This window comes from Rhynchophorus ferrugineus, unplaced genomic scaffold, assembly GCF_030347505.1.
Source record: "Rhynchophorus ferrugineus isolate W39M unplaced genomic scaffold, kcgeb_rfMv2 rfM3, whole genome shotgun sequence".
NCBI lineage: Eukaryota > Metazoa > Arthropoda > Insecta > Coleoptera > Curculionidae > Rhynchophorus > Rhynchophorus ferrugineus.
In genome coordinates this window covers 15,085,235-15,106,873 of record NW_027472582.1, presented here as the reverse complement: position 1 = coordinate 15,106,873, position 21,639 = coordinate 15,085,235, and the positions used below count along the sequence as shown (strand labels likewise).

General features: G+C 32.1%; 1 protein-coding gene and 1 non-coding gene across 4 annotated transcripts in view; both read right to left on the bottom strand.

Moving 5' to 3' along the window:
• Positions 1–21,639, bottom strand: part of AdamTS-A (ADAM metallopeptidase with thrombospondin type 1 motif A) — a 367,686-nt gene that overhangs the window by 250,936 nt on the left and 95,111 nt on the right. The window lies entirely within an intron of this gene.
• Positions 13,961–14,069, bottom strand: LOC143194513 (U6 spliceosomal RNA). The gene has a single exon (XR_013005353.1). It is a non-coding gene; the product is annotated as a U6 spliceosomal RNA (small nuclear RNA).

The window sequence follows — 21,639 nt, the reverse complement described above, 5'->3', positions numbered from 1 at the left end:
TGCGGTGTTGTGAGTTCAACCGTCCCATGATGCTCACGAAATCCAAATTAGTGTCTAGGGATAATGTTCATTCTATATGAATGAGTTTTTCCATTATTTCACCAATTACTGGGAGTATGCTTATAAGTCTATACGAGATCATATGCTGTGGTGGTATATCTGGCTTGAGCACCATTGAGACTTAGGAATACATTGGGAAAAGTTATTTTGTTGTTACTTGTGTGTTGTTAATGCTGTTTTGCTGTTATTTTAAAAACAATGGATATAAAATGCAATGCAATGAGAACAACATTATTTTAGTAAACCAATGGCTCCGTAAGTGCTATTTGGATACCGATCCGCCAACAACAACGATTAAAGAGTGATATTCTGAGACATGACATCTAACAACATCTAACATGAGATCTTTAAAATTCAATGCTGAAGGTAAATTACGTTTTAATTTAAAAAAGCTTCTCTCTTTTCCTCCGTATTTGAAATTAAATAATTCGTTTAAAATATCTATAGACTGGCTAGGATGGTTTGGACATAGGTCCAACTTTTGAGCATTTTTTTGGAGGGAATATGCAACAAACATATCTGATAAAGACATGGACGCAGATCGTCAAAAACGATCTGAAAAATAAGCAACTCACCTTAGCTGAGTAATTGTGGCGAGATTTAGTAAAGAATATTCGAAGAATATAAGGCCTGCGGCACCAACAGCAATACGCTGCTGTTGAGAAATAAATACTCTCCCCAAGCACCGTCTATGGATTGATCGTGATGGTAACGATAAATTGAAATATCTGCAATATCAAAAGCAGTATTTATAATTTTGCATAGACGCTATCAGAGTTCAAATTAGGTAACAAGTTTGGTTAAACTCAATCTAAAACAAAATCTCAAGGGCAATTCAGATCGCTATTTGAAAATATCCACAGTGATCAAAGACTCAATAATTAGTTGGCCAAGTTAAGTCCTTCGTATTTTATAATGCGAATGGAATTGTTTTCATTGGCTATCTTAAAATAGCCAAATCCATTAACAGTAAATATTTTATGTCCTTATTGTATTCATGAGCGAAGAAGAAATGAATAAATATAATTTAAAAAAACGTCCTCATATACAAAATTAACTGCGGTTAGAATTGCTTTGGTATCAATGGAACAATCTAGATCTGATCCGCAGTGACTATTAACTGTTTGCAGATCTTAAAGTTTCGCTCAAATGACGAAGTATTTATCGAAGTTGAGATCTATTTGGAAAACAAATATAAATCGGCCTACCAAAAATGTATTAAAAAAGCAGCGCTGTTATGAATGATGAAAAAATTAAGTAATGCTTCCTAAAAGTACATAACAGATCTATTAATTGATCTTATGTTAGTATTAAGAATCAAAATTTTTATACATATTATCACATATGAACATTCACATTTATAAAAGCAATATTTTTCAATATATCAACAATCAAATTTATATAATAATACGATTACAAATATTATTTAAACATGATTTAGTGTAGTTTTGTTAACAAAATAAAAGTTTATAAACATCATTAAGTAACTTCTATCAATCATTACTAATATTACAAAATTAACGCTATATGTAAAATGAAATATTTATTGCGATATTCGTTTATATACAGACAGATTAAAAGATAATGTATTTTACCAATCACCCGGTACTACTTGTCTTGTTAACAATCATCTCTAGTTTTAACCATTTAATTTTATGCTTCAACAGCAAACCAAAATATCGTGATCGTGATCGCTAACGCGACTCCCCTCTGTTTTCTCTCAGACCATTTAATTGCATAATTTCCTGACCATAACAATTGCATCGATATCGAAAGATATCGTTGCAGTGCACCTACTCGGATTTTTCGGTCGACAGTCTGATACGATTTCTGACGATTATATTTTTAAGGCAACGTAATGACACCAATAAATAAGATACTTAAGGGGATATTCTAGTCTAGAAATCTATGGAAATCGTGCATCACTACATAGTATAAAACAAAGTCGCCTTTTCTGTCCCTATATCCCTATGTGCGCTTAAATCTTTAAAACTACGCAACGGATTTTGATGCGGTTTTTTTCAATAGATAGAGTGATTCAAGAGGAAGGTTTATATGTATAATACATGCATAATATACTAAGGCAACATTGCTAATTTTAGAGGTTTCTAACGTGATGTCGTAAATTAACCTATTTTTTTATTTAGCAATTAGCAAAAACGCTGCCTAACCCTACGAGTTAGGTCAAATTAATGTACTACAGTATTGTACACCATAAAAAGGTCTACAAAAAAGTCCGCGATGGTATATGTTTATCTTTTAGGGATAAACCACATTAACCATTTTTATTGTTTACTTTTTACGTGAGAAAATTGCTTATTTACGAAGCTATTTTAAGCAATCCTTATCGAATTAAGTACCTTAAATACAGTGTGCAATTAATATAGATCAATATGGTTCCTTACAGCATGTAAATTAAACAAATATTTTCGGAGATATTACAAATTTAAAATTTGCGTTTAAAAATGTGTAATGTAATAAAAATTGTATGAATTTAGATATTCCAAAGATAGCAGGAAATCTTCATAGTAAGTATAGGGGAAGAAGAATAGTTTTACTCCAAATTTAATGCGTGCAGGCCAAGGGCAGTAATGAATGAACCAAAAATATCAATTTTAATCATGTTTTCATTGAGTGACATAGGCATATATATTTTATGCCCGTGCAAAGTCGGAGCGGGCCGCTATGTTTTTATATACAACGTTCATATTTTTTCTGTAGTGTATTTAATTTAGTATCAGCATTGCACTCGTGCGAAGCCGGAGCGGGTCGCTAGTATACATTATAACAATATTAGGATTTTTGGCATTTTTAGAAAAGTTTCAAGTTGAGCTGTTTGGTAAAAAAACTTTCGTACTGACTGATTTTTCGTAATTTGATACTAATGTATAGCGCCTTATATCAAATTTCAAACAATTCGGTTCAGTAGATGTTGAAATTTCTCTTTTTCCTTTTCTACGTTCAGCGTCATGGAAATCTATTTAATAACAACTAATTTGTGGACGTAGCTCCCATTCATTTACATGAATCTGGTGCTGAGACTGAGGATGTCGCCTTTATTGAGCCTCAAGTACTGCTGTCATCCTCTTCCACTAAGCGCTAATTCTTGGTTAATATGTAGCCCATGCCTCTGATAATGTATGCTATGCTACATTATTCCCTGCCTTACTGTTCCCGTACCGAGGTCTAAACACCTTGATATTTCTTGTCAACCGCTTTTAAAAAGTATTTTCCAGAAAAAACATCTTTAAAATTTCTTTAAATTCTACGTCACTTAAGGAACTATATATCCGAAAATAATTTGAATATTAAAAAAATCAGCTAAGTGAATATTCTTAAAACATTAAGCTTCGAAAATATGAAATTTTGTTTTTCAAATTTCTAGACTAGAATAGCCCCTTAAGCTGCATTTTTTAAATATAGACAAATCTAATTAATCAAATGGATCCAATGATAATTTAATAAAAGTTGCATTTTTCTATCTGTCCATATCAGTTTAGTCTGTGAAATACTGGTTCAGAACAACTAAGTCATTGTTCAAGAAACAAACTTATCACATAAGTACCTGTTATCTAAAAAAAGTAATCGTAACAACATTTTTTCGTTAATAATTAACAATATTATTCAGTTCAATCGATATACACAACAAACGATAAAATCGAAAAAATCAAATTATCAACCCACAATTTTCATTTCTTTCGTTTAAAAATCGTATAATCGAGCAGCACTACTTAACCATTATTTCAAACAATACAAAGAAATCAAAAGAAAAATATTTACACAAAAGGAACAAAGGAAGTAAACCTGAAGATACTGAATCACTTTTTAAGGTAAATGATGTGGCTCGGTGAATGGAGGTAAAACGAAATGAAACAGTGATGTTTACATTATGTGACCGTTATTTATTAGCTATATAAAAAATGTGAAAATATAATTAGATAAAACTGATGGCAGCGATGTTACCTGGAGAGGACGCTTGGGCAGTCGTCGGTGGCACGTCTAAACCAAACGATGGTTAAGCACTGAATGAATCGAAATACCCTTCAATCACATCCCAGACAAACGTCTCGGGGTTGCCGCCAGCTATTCGCTATCGGGTCCTAGTTGGCGCTGCTGGCACCCCGCCCGTGTTCAACATCTGGGATTATATTTCTGTGTATTTTGTAGACCGTTATTCCACGATGTAAAATTCGACATGCCCCAAGGTCGCTACAAAGTTATTAAGCTTATCAATATTTACTTACCTACTAGCTTTATCAAGCTGACCGTAGTATTACAGTAGAGAAAAGGTACTATAAGAATATTAGCTTTGTTCCTGTAATATTTCCTGTACAGTTTTTTTTATTCATATCTATAAGTTATATCATTTTATCAAATATCGATGGGAAACGTCAATACAGTTTAGTTTCCTTCCCATGAAGATTATTACATAATACATTCGTGTAACAATATTTCTAAATATCCTGTTCCACAAAATTCTTTCTTTAACGTATATTTGCTAATTTACATATATTCGAATATAATTATTAATACATATAATATCAAAATTGTGATTACTTCCAAATACATGGCGCAACAATCAAAAACGAAAACCCCTGTTTCAATTTCTGTTGAACCTTAATTGATTTTTGTTGATTCAAACTACCACAATGTTAATAAACCTCTTAATCATATAGGATATAGTATATGATTGATTACATCTGGTTATGTTTATTGTTTATAAATTTTAGTTAAAAAATAAAACATTAGTTTTGTATTGTTAATAGGGGAATAAAATTAATTTAAAATTATAATATATTGTAGACATGACAATATCTATAAAGTTACCAGTGTATGTTAATTACACAAAATTATCAATAAATTGATGTAATAAATTTTAGTGCCACTGTATATATTAGTTCGATAATATAACATACTACAATTGACATCTTTTTTTATTTACATTTATTGAAGTAAAATCGTATTATAATAAACAAAAGCAGCATGATAAATATGCATTGATACAACTTTGATTTTATTTTAAATTGCATTTTTCAACTTTCAACAATATTAATTCTCCTGAAATATCAATAATGCCATTGCGATATCTGGATAAATGGCATTTCGCATTTTAAAGGGAAGAAGCTTAAATAATGATACAAACTACTACACAACGAAATATGCAATAAAAACGTCACATTGAAAGAAAAATGCTTCTAATAATTTACCCGTAAACCGTATACCGGGTAACGAAAATTAGGCCAAATTTTAATTATACCATTGTTATTACTGAGACATATACTTGGGCGTTAATTCGTAATACAACCAATTTCGCCGGCTTGGTTGGAGCAGTGGTAAAGCCGACAGGACGTCCCTCCTACATTTGCTATAGTCGCGGGTTCGAATCCTACTGGGGCATGGTCGTAAATTTATGTTTGTGATGCTCCTAGGTAAGACTTTAAAATCCGACAAGGAAAATGATCCCAGTCACGCCAGTAACCAGGCTGGGTAAGACCGGATATCTTCTGGGATGATTTCTAAGTAGATCACTCGCCAGTCTGTAGATCCAGTCCAGATAAACGCTCCTTGATAAAAAGAAGATTTTAGAATAAAAAAAGAACCAATTTCCCGCCCTATTTAACATTTATAATATTATTAGATGTAGTATTTAATAAGTTAAACAAATAATTTTTATTATTCTTGAAGTCTTTGGTAGTAGTAGTAATTCCTCCAATAATTGATCATTAAACTTTATCAGCTGTTCGAATCTTGCCAACAGAGTCAGAATTTTTTAAACTCTTTAGTCTTATAACTTACTTTGTAAATATTAAAATGCTTAAGAAAACTCTGCGGAATTTTTTCGGAGTAAAATTTAAAAAAAAGTAAATAATTAACTAATTGTTATTTACTTTTTAATCAAATAAAACGTATTAAAACGGATGGTTAATAATAGCCGTTTTGCGAAGACCGTATAGTAGAAAAGAACAACGAAACATAGTAATATTCGACACAAAAAAATTAATTTAAATTCTAATTGCTTGTCAAAACAAACAACGGATTCAATGTAGTGATATCAATGATAAAGATCGGCGTTAAAACGTTATTTGATACGAGCGATTTTTTGCGGAAAGATCTAAGCGCTCTCGAGCACCGAGATATTGTTTTGGTTCATTGTTCTTCGATGAGCGACTTTGATGGTCTTGGGAACGATATTATTATTTGAAGATGTAGGGATTCCGATTTGACCGTGCAATAAATCGATAAACAGATTCGCGCGATAGACCCGGCAATCTCCAGTCTAGACTTTTTTTATTGTTGTTTTATGGCTGATGTTTTTCTGTTAAAGCAATAGTACGTGCTATGCGTGATTTCAAGCAAAATTATATTAATGTTAGATGTTGGAGTTAATTTATAGCATTTTACTATGAGTGGTGCTGATAATATAGTAGGTTACTTCCTCAACTAACTAATATTATTTAGGAATCGACTTCGAAAAAGGAGGAGGTTTTATGTTCGGCTGTATATTTTTTGATGCATGTTCGCTGTTTTGTCCGTCAATTATGGACCAATTTCCAAAATACTTTTTTTTATCCCATAGGAGTACTCTATATTCCGAGGTGGTTTCATTGGAGGGAAAGGGGGAAAAAAGAGGGAAACCCTCAAATTTCAAAGGCGGGTGCAAAGTTTTCCTATATTTTTTTATCTAAAATAATTAGATATTTGGATATAATATTATTGCAGAGCTGACGTGACGGAAAATCGGAAGTCGTTAAGTGTAAAAGTAATTCAGTTTGCTTTTTAAGAACTACCAATATCATATGGGAAGCCGGAGAAATATTGTAGATAACTGCTTCTATGATGTAATGATTAGAGCGTTCATCTCCCAGAGGGAGGTCGCGGATTCGGTTCAGTTTAAAGTAGATGCCAACCCCAAACGATACAAAAATATTAATATAATTTTGTGACATTTATACAAAATTAAATTACGAACAAAACAAATATATCGTACCTCTCGTACCGACTTCAAGTAGTAGTAGTTCGAAGTGATCACTTGGTAGTAGATAAAAGAATATTGATAAATAGATTTAGGCAGGTATTAAAATAAATTGTGTGTACGTAGTAGAATAAAATAAAATACGTGTAATACATAGGTTTAATAAGGATTTTGTTAATTTTTATTTAGTTATTACAACAATTATTATATACATATATTATTTTAAAACGCTTCTTTTTGTTAAAAATGTAAGTTTGATTATTTTTTTATTTTTAGTGAACATTATTTATTTTTTGAAGTCGGTTCGATTTTTTTATTAAAAATATTTTATTTTGTAGAACTACTTTATGAAAGTTCCACATATTTAGTTTACATGGAATAAAAATTATTTCCACAAAAGAATAGATTTGAAATAATAATTAAAGTTTGAAATAAAGTAATTTGAAATTCACACATAAGGCTCGGGATCTGTTAGTTACTTATTTGTTTTGGTCGCACTGGACGGTTTTATATTGGTCACGAGTCTTATTTATATATTGTTTAAATTAGATTCTAATGTCTAAGGTATATATAACGTATAAACTTAAACAAGTTGTGTATTTTCGTTTCAAGGAAATAAAGTAATTTTTTTATTGCGTATATGGGTCCCTAATAATTTTGTTCTTATTTCATAACAAAATTATTATATTTATTATAACGCAATCGGTTTACAAATACAATAATACAAACCCTGTAGAAGAAAATGGATCTGTAACAATACTGAACTACGATATATTTTCAAAATACAAAGAAAAGTATGCTGAAATTACTAATATGGTGAAATTACAAAAAGCTATTATTAAAAATATGTCTTCTTATATAATCATCAAATGAATCAATGAGCTATACTTCATCAGTGTAAGGGTAATAAATACAAGTACAAATTTGATTGAATATTGTAGTTTGATCAAGTTTTTATGGTTTGATATGTTTGTATTATTGATAATTCATTCATAGATCATTTTATCTTTTGAAACACTATCGAAAAATATCGACTTAAAAAACTATTGATATATCGGCCAAAAATATCGATATTTTAATAATTAATTTAAAAAATATAGCCCAATGAGGTTTGCAATTAAAAGTACTTGAACTTTTTTGATCATCTAGGTCGTCAATGATAATATATTGACATCAAAAATCACAACTATTAAATTGTTTAAACCAGACCCGACAATTGAAATGTCGAAACATCATCAAGTTTCTAAAAATATTTGATGCGTTTTTACAGCCGATTTCAAATCAAACAATAAATGTAATAATTGTCAAAAATGCAATTTAGAAAATACTAAATAAGCCTTATCTTTCGATGTCAACAGTCAGTATCCATGAAGTAGTTATTTGAAGATTACCAGACATTGTAAATGTTGACCCAATGAGGTTAAGTTTGTTTATCAATTCTTTTTAAATTAGCAATTATATATAAATAGAAAACCGTAGCACCTACATAATTAATATCATCAAGACAAGCAGCGCAAGTTAGAAATCTTAGAAAGACAAGTAAAAAAAATAGCAGTGATCCAAAAATCTCTTTGGAAGCACTCAGCCTTATTCCACTAGCCGTATTCTCCAAATGTTGTTCCATTGGACTAATAATAGGCTCATGCGTTGATATATAAAGACTATCTTTTGAAACTATTTTTTATCAAAAAAACTACACGGACCAACTGCGGTGCGTAATAAATATTAACGGCTTAATATTAAAATTAGACAGTTTAAACTAAGAACGATTAGTGCTGGCTATTTGAAATGCATCAGAAACCAATATATAAATGCTTTATTGGACTTAAAATAATCGTAATGGCCCAGTAGCCAATTAATACAAAGAAAGGTCGTTGCATACAATCTAAACACAAAAAACACCAATCGATTTTATTAGTATTAAACGTCCCCCATAGTCTTAATCAATTAGACCCTAAATATTCCTTAATTGACGTCGTGGCCGATGTCAATAAAACGACTTTATACGCCAATAAATTAATAAAAATGTGAATCACCGAAAGCGCTCCGTAAATGTTGTTAATGTCGTCCACCAATTTAATCCCAAAATTACGACCGATATCGATGTATTAATCGGGGCCCGCGAGACACGGGATCCGATTTCGCACGAGTGCAGTAACTTTGTCAATGGATTGATTTATATATGCAGTTCGACGGTATGGTGGGGATTCATTGATTTGCACATTGTTTTGACTCGCAGCCTCAAAAGAGATCGATTGATTTTAAATCGACGCTGATAATTGATAAGTTCACGAACGACTGCTGAATGAACGCGTATCGACAATGGATTTTGTTGTGCGTCGCCAAGGTTAGATCCACACCGTTTTCAAAAATGTATTTGTATTATATGCTCGCATGTACAGGGGATAGACGAAGTAATATGAACATCTGACTTTACAGAATATTTATTAATTAACAAATTGTTGAACCAGCATTTGCTTTCAAAAGAACTGCAAGTATTCGCAGAATAGATTCGGGTGCCTCAATGATGTTGAAGATTGAAATCTCTAAAACTCCCATAAAAGTTCAATTATATTGAACTATATATCTACAAAATTCCCAGAAATATAATCCCAGTTGTTGAACACGAGCGGGATGCTAGCAGTGCCAACTATGAAGTGATAACGATTATCTGTCAGCCCCGATACGTTTGTCTGGGATGTTATTGAAGGGTACTTTCCACCATTCAATATCTGACCAGCGTTGACTTCAGACGTACCACCATCGACTGCCCAAGCCTCGTCAACGGGTAAACCCAGCGCCGATACCTTTCATTTATTTGTATTTCCTTAATATTTTATATGTGTAAACACCACTGTTTCATTTCATCTTACGTCCACTCAGCGAACCATATAATTTACCCTAAAATATTAAGGACTGACGAATCCTCTGACCAGGAAAGGTGTTTGATGACATTCTGGTGCTTCTCAAACCAATACTGGACCTCATTGGCTCTGTGATTGAGAGCATTATCATTTTGAAATATTGAATATGCTTGACTGTAGGAAGCAGGCAGTCCGGATCATAAATTACTCTTGGATTACTCCTGTTTTGGGACAAAATGAAACCGTGGTTGTTTACATAGCGTGAAGTTATTTATTGATGTAAATAAAATGTGGAAAATTCAAATAGATAAATGGATGGCAGAGTTGTTACCTGTAGATGAGGCTTGGGCAGTCCATGGTGGCACGTCTGAACTGAACTATGGTCAGTGACTGAATGAATGAAAGTACCCTTCAATAATATCCCAGATAAACATCTCGGGGTTGCCAAATATTAGTTATCATGTGTTAGTTGCTGTGGAAGTAGTACTGTTTTAGGGTAAATGATGTGGCTCGGTGAATGGAGGTAAAACAAAATGAAACAGTGGTGCTTACATTATGTGACCGCTATTTATTGGCTATATAAAAAATGTGAAAAATACAAATGATAAAACGGATGGCAGCGGTGTTACCTGGAGACGAGGCTTGGGCAGTCGATGGTGGCACGTCTAAACCAAACGATGGTTGAGCACCGAATGAATCGAAATAACCTTCAATAACATCCCAGATAAACGTCTCGGGGTTGCTAGCTATTCGTTTTCGTGTTCTAGTTGGCGCTGCTGGCACCCCGCCCGTGTTCAACATCTGGGTATTTTGTAGACCGTTGTTCCACGATGTAAAATTCGGCATGCCTCAAGGTCGCTACACTGTTACAAGGGGGCAGAGAAAAGAAAAGAGGGAGAGACGTTTTTTTTTCTTATTCCATAATGACCAGCTAGAACCAAATGGTCTTTTGCTGATGTCAATCGCCTATTTCAGTTGGACTTGAAGTCTGTCGCGAATAGCATCGGAACTACAACCGGTTATGAAAAAAGGTGATACCGCCTGCATAAAATGTTGTGTGGGAATGTTTGTGGACTGGGAAATCAGCCATATAGAGGTTGAATAGGGCTGGGGCTAGTGCAGCACCTTGCGGGGCTCCTGCGGAAATCTGTTTACGACAGAAGACTGTGTCACCGATCCTCACTTGAAAGGACCTACCGTCCAAGTATGAATCTGTCAGGGAGATTAGGTCATTCGGTAGACCAAGCTGTTTTGCTTTGAATATTAGACCGTGGTTCCACACTTGATCGAAAGCTCTGGAAACATCTAAAAATATGGCTCCAGTTTTTCAACCTTTTCTTAATGCCTGGTGGATCAAGACGACTGGAGAGTGAGACGTCGTCGTGGTGGTTTTTTATAGCCGGGAACCGCATGGTACCAATTCACCAGCGTTGCCAACCTTTGAATTTGATGTAGATGAATACGTGGTGGCCTAAAGGGTTGTAGCGGTTGCTACACTATATTATATGGTGTTCATACTATTTTGTCTATCCACTCTATATTATTCAGCAGAGAATATCTATTTGGTGACAATATAAATTATTAATATACAAAAAACTGTTAAATTTGATTATTTTGACATTTCCGTACGTAAAATAAGAATTCTTTTGTTTTTATTGAATTATTCAGTACAAAAATTATAATCATATATAATTCGAAATTGAATTTGTTGTTTGTTCGAAAAACTGTGCTACCGAAGTTCATCGAACAATTTTAGAAACTTATGGTGACACTACGGCGTTATATTCTAATTGTCGATTTTGGTTTCAATAAATTTCAAGACTTATTATTCGATATTGCAGTTCAAACACTCCAAAAACATTTTGACATGTCGAACCATTTCACCATCGCGGTTTCATTGCCTACCAGGAAAATACTTTCTGTGGAGTGTTATAATTGGCAGTGAAAAGTTAACAAGACAATCCCAAGCGTAAAAATTTTTCGATTAGTCCACGAGAACCATCTACATTGACAATGAAGTAAAAAAAAACAAAAAATACAGAAGCATGACCATAAAGTCTTGCTGTCTTGTTGTTGTTACCATAAAGTTCTTTGTTCCCTAACATCGTAAAGCAACAGCATCTCGGAATTATTGCAGGACATAATTTTATGGCCTATCGCTCTCGTATCCCAACTTCTCCACAACTGGTCCAAATATCTTCCAATAAATTGCTCTATTCTAGTAAAAATTAACTCATTTAGTTGAATCCAGCTAGGGCATGGTCGTAAATGTTATGTTTGTGATTGTTCAAAATTGTGACTGTCCAAAAATCAAGACTAAATCATTGACAACTAGAGACTACAACATATAACACTATCAAATCCAACGCAGTACAATTTATGTGCTGTCCCTAATAAGTTTCGTGATAAAACTCTACATTGTGGCATCTATCAATTAGTAAACATGAAACATCCAAGATCCACAGCACAATTAAAATTAATGCTACACGAATGTACAAGACTATCAATTTTATCGATTCCTATTAAATATCTATAGTCACCACTCATTTACATATTTTACTATAAACAAGAGTTTTTTTTATAACCGTTCGCGAATTTATACGGATTTATATTACTTCCTAGTTTAGGATGTATATTTACGATTTTCTTTCAGTCGTAAAATTAGATTCGGTGGAATTTCGGGCTGGTTTATAACAGTTGTAAAATAAATGCCCATTCAATAGTCGTATTGTATTAATTATATTATAAATAATTGTTTTTTTATGGACTTTATAAATATGCACGTGTCAATTACACAAGTATAAAAATTCGGGTCAATTTCGAGTCGAGCAGATCACTCAACTCAACTCAAATCTTCAATCCGTGTGTCAATCCGGTTGATTCTAATTTGCGTAAGTTCGTCCATGCTCTCTTATAATGGCTGGCTGACGACGAGCTGACAACGTTGCTTTAAACATTATTTCTGAAACTCGTTTTTTGTGCTGTGATTATGCTTCTAACGTGCTGAAATCCAGAGTTAAGTGCAGAAAGTGCTTTGGAAAGTGTATGTGTGAATGTTATATGATCGGTAAACGTGGAAAAATCATGACTAATACACTTAAAGATGCGTATTTTCAGAACTTTAGTTTTGTAGTTTTCAGTCCTTGTACTGTACTAAATACTGACAAGTCACGGGTATTGATATTATTTGTAAAGCATACCGAACAAAGCTGTACAAATAATTTGGTGAAACTGTATACTTTTCATTTTCTGTGACAACGTTGTGGAGACAACAAAACACTCATATAGATGTTTGCTTCTTTCGTTGGATGAATTTTGTCGGTATAAACGCAAAAAAGTACAGTGTAAATATCCTGACGCATCATCAGGGTCCCAGACAATTCCACCTAGTGACAGAGATCCATTGGCAATTTTTCCATGAGCAAGTTTCCATAAAAGAGATTTCGTTATGGAAGAAAAGCATTTAATGTATTAAGGAATATATGTTGGACTTAATATACGAAAACGAATAATTGGGGAAAGTTTAAAAAATGTTTAACACCTAATGAAGCAGCAATATGGTCATCGTTTCAAAGTGTTGTTCATAACTTAACAAACATGTAATCGACCATTTGTTACGGTATTATTAAGATTGAAGCTCAACTATTTTATCCATTTTTTTATATATTATAGGCCCATCAGCCTCCTGGACCATTACGTCTGGTTACAGATATACAATATACAACATATTTACATCAGTTAAAGTATACAATGTTATTAAAAGTATAGAATACAAAGAACAATATAAATACATTATCGGAAAATAAAATCTATAGTTAAATATATAAGATAAAGAGTACATATTGTAAGATGAAAAGTAAAATATGTAAAAACATTTAGAGGCATGAATATATGAATGCTACAGTACAAGGGTCGCACAACCCATGACCGTGATAGGGATGGATACAAGATAAAAAATGTTAAACGAACATGCATGATATTACATAGATGCACACTATTATATTTCTAGTAGTAATCCTGTTACGGTTAGAAAATTAATCAACCTGTTCAGGCTCTCCAGCCTAAGAATGTGTGGACTTCTTCCCTTAATGAAAAACGTCCTTGGGCAGGGGCCATGCTAATCTTCTCTGTGTCGTTCCAATTTTAGTACATGTACCTTCCGAAGCGAGTACAGAAGCTCAAATATGTCTCTCAAAATACATTTTCTGCATTCAACCTTCTCTTTTCCCGCAAAACTAGAACGACACGAGCGTCGAGCAAGGAGAGCACGAAGCAAGCAAATACACTAAAATATAATGAAAATCGAAAAGCGATACCAAAAATTTTGGAACGAAAGCATAATAACCGTTTATTGTTCGATACTAATGTTTGAGACAGATCCCAATCTGTATAAAACACTCACTTCAACCTCTATTCATTTCTGATTTATATTTTTTAATTCAATAAATAGCCAGTAAAACAATGAATAACCTAGAACCAATTTTAAAAAACAGCTGGCTGATTGGTTTCATCCCCCCAATTTACCTTCTAAGGAGCAACTAACTTTTAAGATACTCAAGTCCAAAACCGTGTATACTTGTGTAATTATGTTCAATATATAACTTCTCATTGCGGTGATGCATTTACTTCTGTTTTGCACAAAACAAAAGGAAAGAGGTGTACACAATTTAAAATCATGATATACGACGTAGAATATAATTTACAATTAATGAAGAACTCTGTATACCACAATATTATTACTTAAATTAGTATTTTACCTGAATATATTTATTATTAGCAAAGTAAATTCTACTGAACACGTCATATATTTAAATTGACAACATGTCTTTGTCTCGCTTTTTTCTCATTTATTAAATTAATAAAATTATGTGTACACGTCTGAGGAAATTTGGTCTCATGGCCACCACGATAAGATCATTGACCAATTCACTAACGGTGTCATTTTTTCTTATTTAATTAATTTACTAAAAAAAATATGAATATCATTCATTAGCCGTTTCATTAGTGTAAACGCGAATATTATGATATCGTAGATTAAGAATGGCAGTGTTACGGATATTATAGGGCAATATAGTAAGATGATACGTTCGGGTAAAATCGCAAGTCACCTTAATGGGTAAACTTATTAAAACACCTGTATGTACTCGGTACGTGTTTATATGTGTGCTCTTAATTTTTAATAAAATCCGACAAAAAAGCATTATGTAAAAATTCCGTTTAAAAAATGTTCCAAATATAGACGTATTGTATAAGCCTCTTATTCCCAGCGTAGTAACGGCGTTAAAGATTTATTAACGGATATAAATAAGGTTTTCATCAGCTAAAGACCAGATGATGTAATATATATCATTAGTACTCTTTTATATAATTCATAGGACTTATATAAATAAAATTTCTATAAATTAGAGGGACGAAATACAACATAAAATCAATATATTATTAGTACACTTAAGCAATTTACATGATTTGCTTTAATTAAAATATAAAGTATAAAATAATATCTAGTATGTATTTAAAATACGAAATACAAAATATTTTTGGGTCGTATATTTGAAAAATAAGATAGAAAAAACAGTATATTTACTATTTCTAAGTAATTTTAAGTACGAAATATAGTTAGGTGTTATTTTATATAAATAGAAGAGAATCCACCCTAGCCTATTAATCTGTAAAAAAAAAGAACTTAAAGGTACTAACAAACAGCCTTTTGTTGTCAAACGAACAAAACTTGCTAAAGAAAACCATTTGTCTATAAATTCTGATAAAAACATTGACAAGCAACTTATGCATATTGTATAAGCACATTTTTATATTTTGATGGTTCAAAGATGGTAAGTTTTTAATTGTATCGTTTAGAAAGCTAATTTCAGCTCAGATTTTGTTTTGATATCTGTAGTTGATTACTGACCCTGTTCGCAAACCAATAAAATGATCATTTTCTCTATTAGTACTGCTACTCCTGTTACGGTATGCCAGTATTTCATATGTTCTTGTAATTTGCCTCTAATCTGCATCCTTTCTGGCAACCAACGTGTTTGGTAACTAGGGCTAGGACAATATAGTTTCCTTAATTTAAGGATACTTAAAAATATATTGAATATTCTGAGCTAGTTACAACATTCGTACTGATAAACATAATTAATACGCAGAAGTCTTTTGAAAATCACCATTCAAGAAGGAGAATGGCAATTGACAAAATAGTTGACAGTTTAACGTACAGTGCACGTGCAATGTTGCCAAATTTAAAGAAAAGTGCCTACGAAAGTTAACGAAACGGCTTTGTTTTCTCCAGAACGCACACATTAATAAAAACGCTAAATGTATTTATATTCAAATATATTTTTTAAACAGATTTTAGAGTCTTCCTTTTACCAACTAGGTTCTTGACTGGACCCATTATGTAATATGGGCTCCGAACCACGTTCCTCAGTCAACCTACCGATTGGCTAATGACCTCACAAACGCGAACTCAGAACACAACCGGTCTTACCCAGCCTGGTTACTGGCGTGACTAGAATTATTTTCCTTGTCTGATTTTGCACTCTCGTGCAAAACAAACAAAAACTCGGGCAAATACTCAGACAGTCACAAAGATAAATTTACGACCATACGCCAGCAGGATTCAAACCGGCGACTATCGCAACAGCAGGACCGCCCTGTCGCCTTTAACACTACGCAAGTCAGCCGACTCAATAAAAATACTAACTACAATATTCCTCAGCGTCAGATATTTGAAAGACCTATTACAAATTATATTTTTATATTGCTAAATAACGGCTTAGTTAAGAATTATTATAGTATTCCATAAAAAATATAGAGGCCTAATACTTTTAAATATTCTTAAATAACTAATCGTCTTAAAAGAACGTCATGATGGATGAATTGTGTATCCTGTCTGAAAGAAAAACATGTCCAAATGAAACTGCACACCTACAAATTCCTAAAGTATTAGGATTAAATATCTTCTGGATATTTCTGCGATTCATAAAGTACATTCCAATTGTAAAAGTTTGATAAAAGACCTATTATGCATGTTGTTCTTGGAATTATGAGTATTAAATCTTCATCGCCCTTTTAACAAAGATCTTATACGACAATTTAGAACCTTAAACGCATAGTTACGATGATTATTATATACGAAGAAACATCATTCGCACGAAGACCTGTAATAACAACAGAAAAAAAAAATTCTATATCACCTTGCCCTTGAAAATGGTCGACGAAGAAGTCAGCGGCTGTTATTAAGTGAATTCACGTTCTGTTTTAATAAAGCAGTTTGTTGTGCCGCATTTTTAAAGAACTTCAATAAATTGACATGATTTTTAAGGCCTATAAATACGCAGACGACGAGTTAAAAAATAAAAGAACCAAAACTCATCGCATCGTGTGTGCACTTGAAAATATATAAAAACAAATGCAAGCGTGTGTGAAAACAGGGGCAAGGTCACCATTCTGTCTGAAACATTTGATATGTGAAGGACGCACATATGAGGATCAAAGGAAACAAATTATTGCAATGTTATATGACCGAAAATATATTTTAGGGTGAAAATCTGTTCTTAATTCGAGTCGTCCTTCATCAGCGAACATCTGTTTTCGTCAACTTGTTAGCGGTCTACCTCAAATAGCTTTGAAGGTGTTCGTTTTCTAATATACCATTCAATAATTGTATTATAATTACGTTACATAATTCGTTGACCTTTATATTTTATTAATATAGGAAGAACAATCAATGGAAAGATATCGGAATATATTTTTTCATTTCTCATTTCTCAGTATTTATACAGTGTCTGTGTTTCTCGTCTTCTCTCGTTTTTTTTAAGTAATTGTCTATCTACATCATATATTTTAGATTAAAATACATTTACAGCACCAAAGTTGATACTATTCGAAGAACATTTCAAGGTTTATTTTGTTATGAAAATAACTGTTATCAATAATACATCATTGTTAAATATATTGTTGCAAGTAAAACAAATACTTAGAAAAAAATAAGTTCTTTAAAAAGTTTTATCTATATCTTATATTTTAGATTAAAATGCATTTACCTGCATGAAAGCTGATACTAAAAACTTGTGAAATTTATGACTTTAACCTGCATATAGTACAGTTTCAGTAATTCTTTAAACAACTGAATATTTCAATTAATTTTTTATTTCTAAATATGTTGTTTCCGCTTGCAACCTTTTTACAACACATCAATACTAATAAATCAGAAGTAATAAAAGCCCAATAATTCAATTATAAATTTAAAACATGTATTATTTTGTCTAGCACTATAGTAAAAGTATATTTTAAAATGTAACTGCCGGCTTGGTTGGCGCAGTGGTAAAGGCACTTGTTACAATAGTAACTGATACCATAAAACATAAAATATTCCAGTTAATTACTTTGATACAGTTCTTACTCTACAGTTTTTGTTTTAAGCCCAAAAAACATCACTTTTCTTCAAAAATTCAGCTTTTAATATTATTCAGACACGTTCATCATGTATCATAATAATTTCACTAATTCCTTTCAAAAAGGTCGCGTCCATTGTTCAGAACACTTGAAAGATGCATATCGCAAATATATTTTATCTTCTTATTATCTTTTAATTCATACTTAACCTAAATACCTAGCTTCTTAATGAACACAATATGAATGCTGTTGTTGAATGTTCACATGCTTATTGAAATTCCATTCATATTAAATGAATACGAAATTATGCACCAACAAATAACATATCACTAAAGGGTCATTGGTCGATTATTTATTATTTTACACGAAAGATATATGCATGACTGATACCTGCTGTTTTGTTTATTACCTTCTGACGATTCATTAAACAGAGGATTGAAGCAATTGTTTTAAATAATTATTTTAGTTTTGTTAAGACAGCTCAACTTAAAGGAAACCATGGAAGAACTGATGCGTCGTAACACATAACCGAATCAATCCATAAAATTAAATTTATATTGGTTCCAACTTTACTGAGTTACTTTACCAGTCTAAACCCATTAAATAAACAGAGCCAGAAAATGATTGCGTATCTAATCAGTTACTGCGAACAGGAACGAGATAATGGAGGCCGCCTCTTTCCAGTAAAATGACTTAATTTAGAGTAGCAAGTATTGATACTATGCCCAATTTGTGCCCAATTTTTTTCAAAAAATAAATAACAGTATAATGTTGGATTTGCCGAAGAGAAAGCTTCAAGGTCAAGGCGACAGGAAGGTCCTCCTTCTATTGCGATAGTTGCGGGTTAGAATTCTGCTGGAACATGTATGTACTTTATGTTTGTGATGTTTGTGTAATTATAAATTTCTTTAGGCAACAGTGGAAAATCCGACAAGGAATGACCATCCCCGTCACGCCAGTAATCAGGCTGGGTAAGACCGGATGCTTTCTGGGATGGTCTCTAAGTTGGTCACTGGTCAGTAGATAGGCTTAATGCCGAGGGCCGTGGTTTGGAGCCCACGTTAAACCGTAGGTCCAGTCCAAATAAACCCTCGTTGGTAAAAAGGAGGTTTTAAAATATAAAAAACATCTGTTACATTTTCTAAATCTATCAATCATATTTTTTGTTTGTATCACCATCTCTAACTGTGATAGATAGTAACTTACCGGAGGGCACAATAAAGAAAGCATTTACTATTTTAAAGATGAAGGCTCTAAAACTATCTTTAACACATATACTTTTATAGATTATAAGCAAATGTTAATAAGAAAGAGAATCCGGATTAAATTACTATAAAAAACTCTACCGCGTTCTTCGCGTATGACTTGTTGAAACTCGCTGGAACATATTAAATCTTGTCATTCTTATTTTTATAACATTTTACTGAATCGTCAATATTATTTAAATTTTGATTAAACCTCCATATACGCTGCTATCGCCTAGCAATTGTCAGAAATCCTAATAAAGACATCTATTGTTACGTGTGATCGTGAATGTTGGTCAGAAATTACTATTCATAGTTTCGCCAGACCTTTCGTCGACCATTTCGTAAAACAAATTGTATTCAAAATCGAAAATAAAAAGTTGCTCGTTCGATACGAACTAAAGTCACGGTCAAAATCATTGGGTCAATGTTCCTAATATTTGATAAATGTGTAAAATTAGAATTTCTAAAAATAAGTCACAATAATTAGACAATTTTCCGTCTCTTTGATATCGAGACGAAATAACATTTTCTAAACCAACGTATATATTAAAAATATAAACTTATTCGATATTATTAGATCATTATTTTGTCACTGTTTATTTTTAAGTTTCGCATAGCCATAGGAAAGAAATATATATTACAGATTTTTAAATGGTTCCGCTTTCGTAACTATTTTAAGTTATATTACTTTTTGAAATGTCACATCCTACAGAATGATCATTGATGAAGCGTGATGAAGCCTATTCCTTTTAAAATTTAATGTATGATTATATTTAAATAACCTTATAAAATAAAATTTGATTTACCAATGAATCATTCAACAATTTATAATTATTCATTGTACAGCATTTATTCAAAAGATGTTTCATAGAACAATGCAAGGCTATCTAAAAACAATAGTAAAAATTATAAAATGCAGTATTTTAATATAGTAGCTGTATGCCTTAATTGTTACAGATTTTTCAGCAAATCTATTTCATTTAAAATATATATTATAACGAGTTGAAACTTGGAAATATTATTCATTACTTTCTATGACCTTGTGCCATCATACAAATGGTAATCGAAGGGGACTCTGATGAATATGTCGTGTCCACTTATTAGCTGCGGCTTTCCAGTCACTGTTTGACCAATTCACAAGAGTTTCTAATAAAACACCTCCTTCATATCCCATCACAAACACAGTTGTATATTTCTTAAGTAGGTTATGTTATTTAGATTTCAATTACGGAAAATAAAAATAAAATAAAGAAATCCTAACCCTACTAATGTGCAAGGAAGTCTTAATGTATGGAAAAGAATGGCATAATGATCTTGCAGCATTAGTTCATAAAAAACGCTATGGTAATCAATGATTGGACAAAGAACCTTCAAGTAGCTCTCAGAATGCGTATTTAAAGGTATTAGTAGAATAATTAAAATAAAGTTGAAATAGGTTTTATTATACAGTAATCAAAATAAAGCTCTGAGAAGTATTATGGATGCACCCAAATGCTACAATAACAAGAATTACTTACACTGAGACTTTTGGATTCCAGCTGTCATAGAGAAAATTAAAAGATTTGCAACACGACATGAGGAATGACTCCCATATAAACACTAAAATGCTGTAAGTTTTAGACACTACTGTATTAAAAGGCAATAACACTGGAAAGGTTATTATCTTTTTATTAGATACTAAATAAAGACCAATGGGTTTTCCTAGAGAAATAACTTATTTTAAATCACTGTAAAGACAAATTGGAAGCTCGGAAATGACTACTACGGATATATTAATAAATAATTATAATATAATTGGCAGATTATGACCTGAACCCCTCCCATGAGTATGATAATATGAAATCACTAATAGTGGAAATATATGAATAAATTTTAAACTAACGAAACTATTTAAATAAAGTTTATGCAATATAATTTACCAATGTATCATTAATAGTTTATAATTATTCATTATAAAGCGAAAACCAAGCTTCAAACCTATACTTGATTAATTTCTAAAAAAAAGCAATCGATTATCCAAAAATAATTGATGGCTGTTATAATTATAGGTCTGGTAATTACAGGTAATATATAATTCTTATATGCTCTTTGTTAA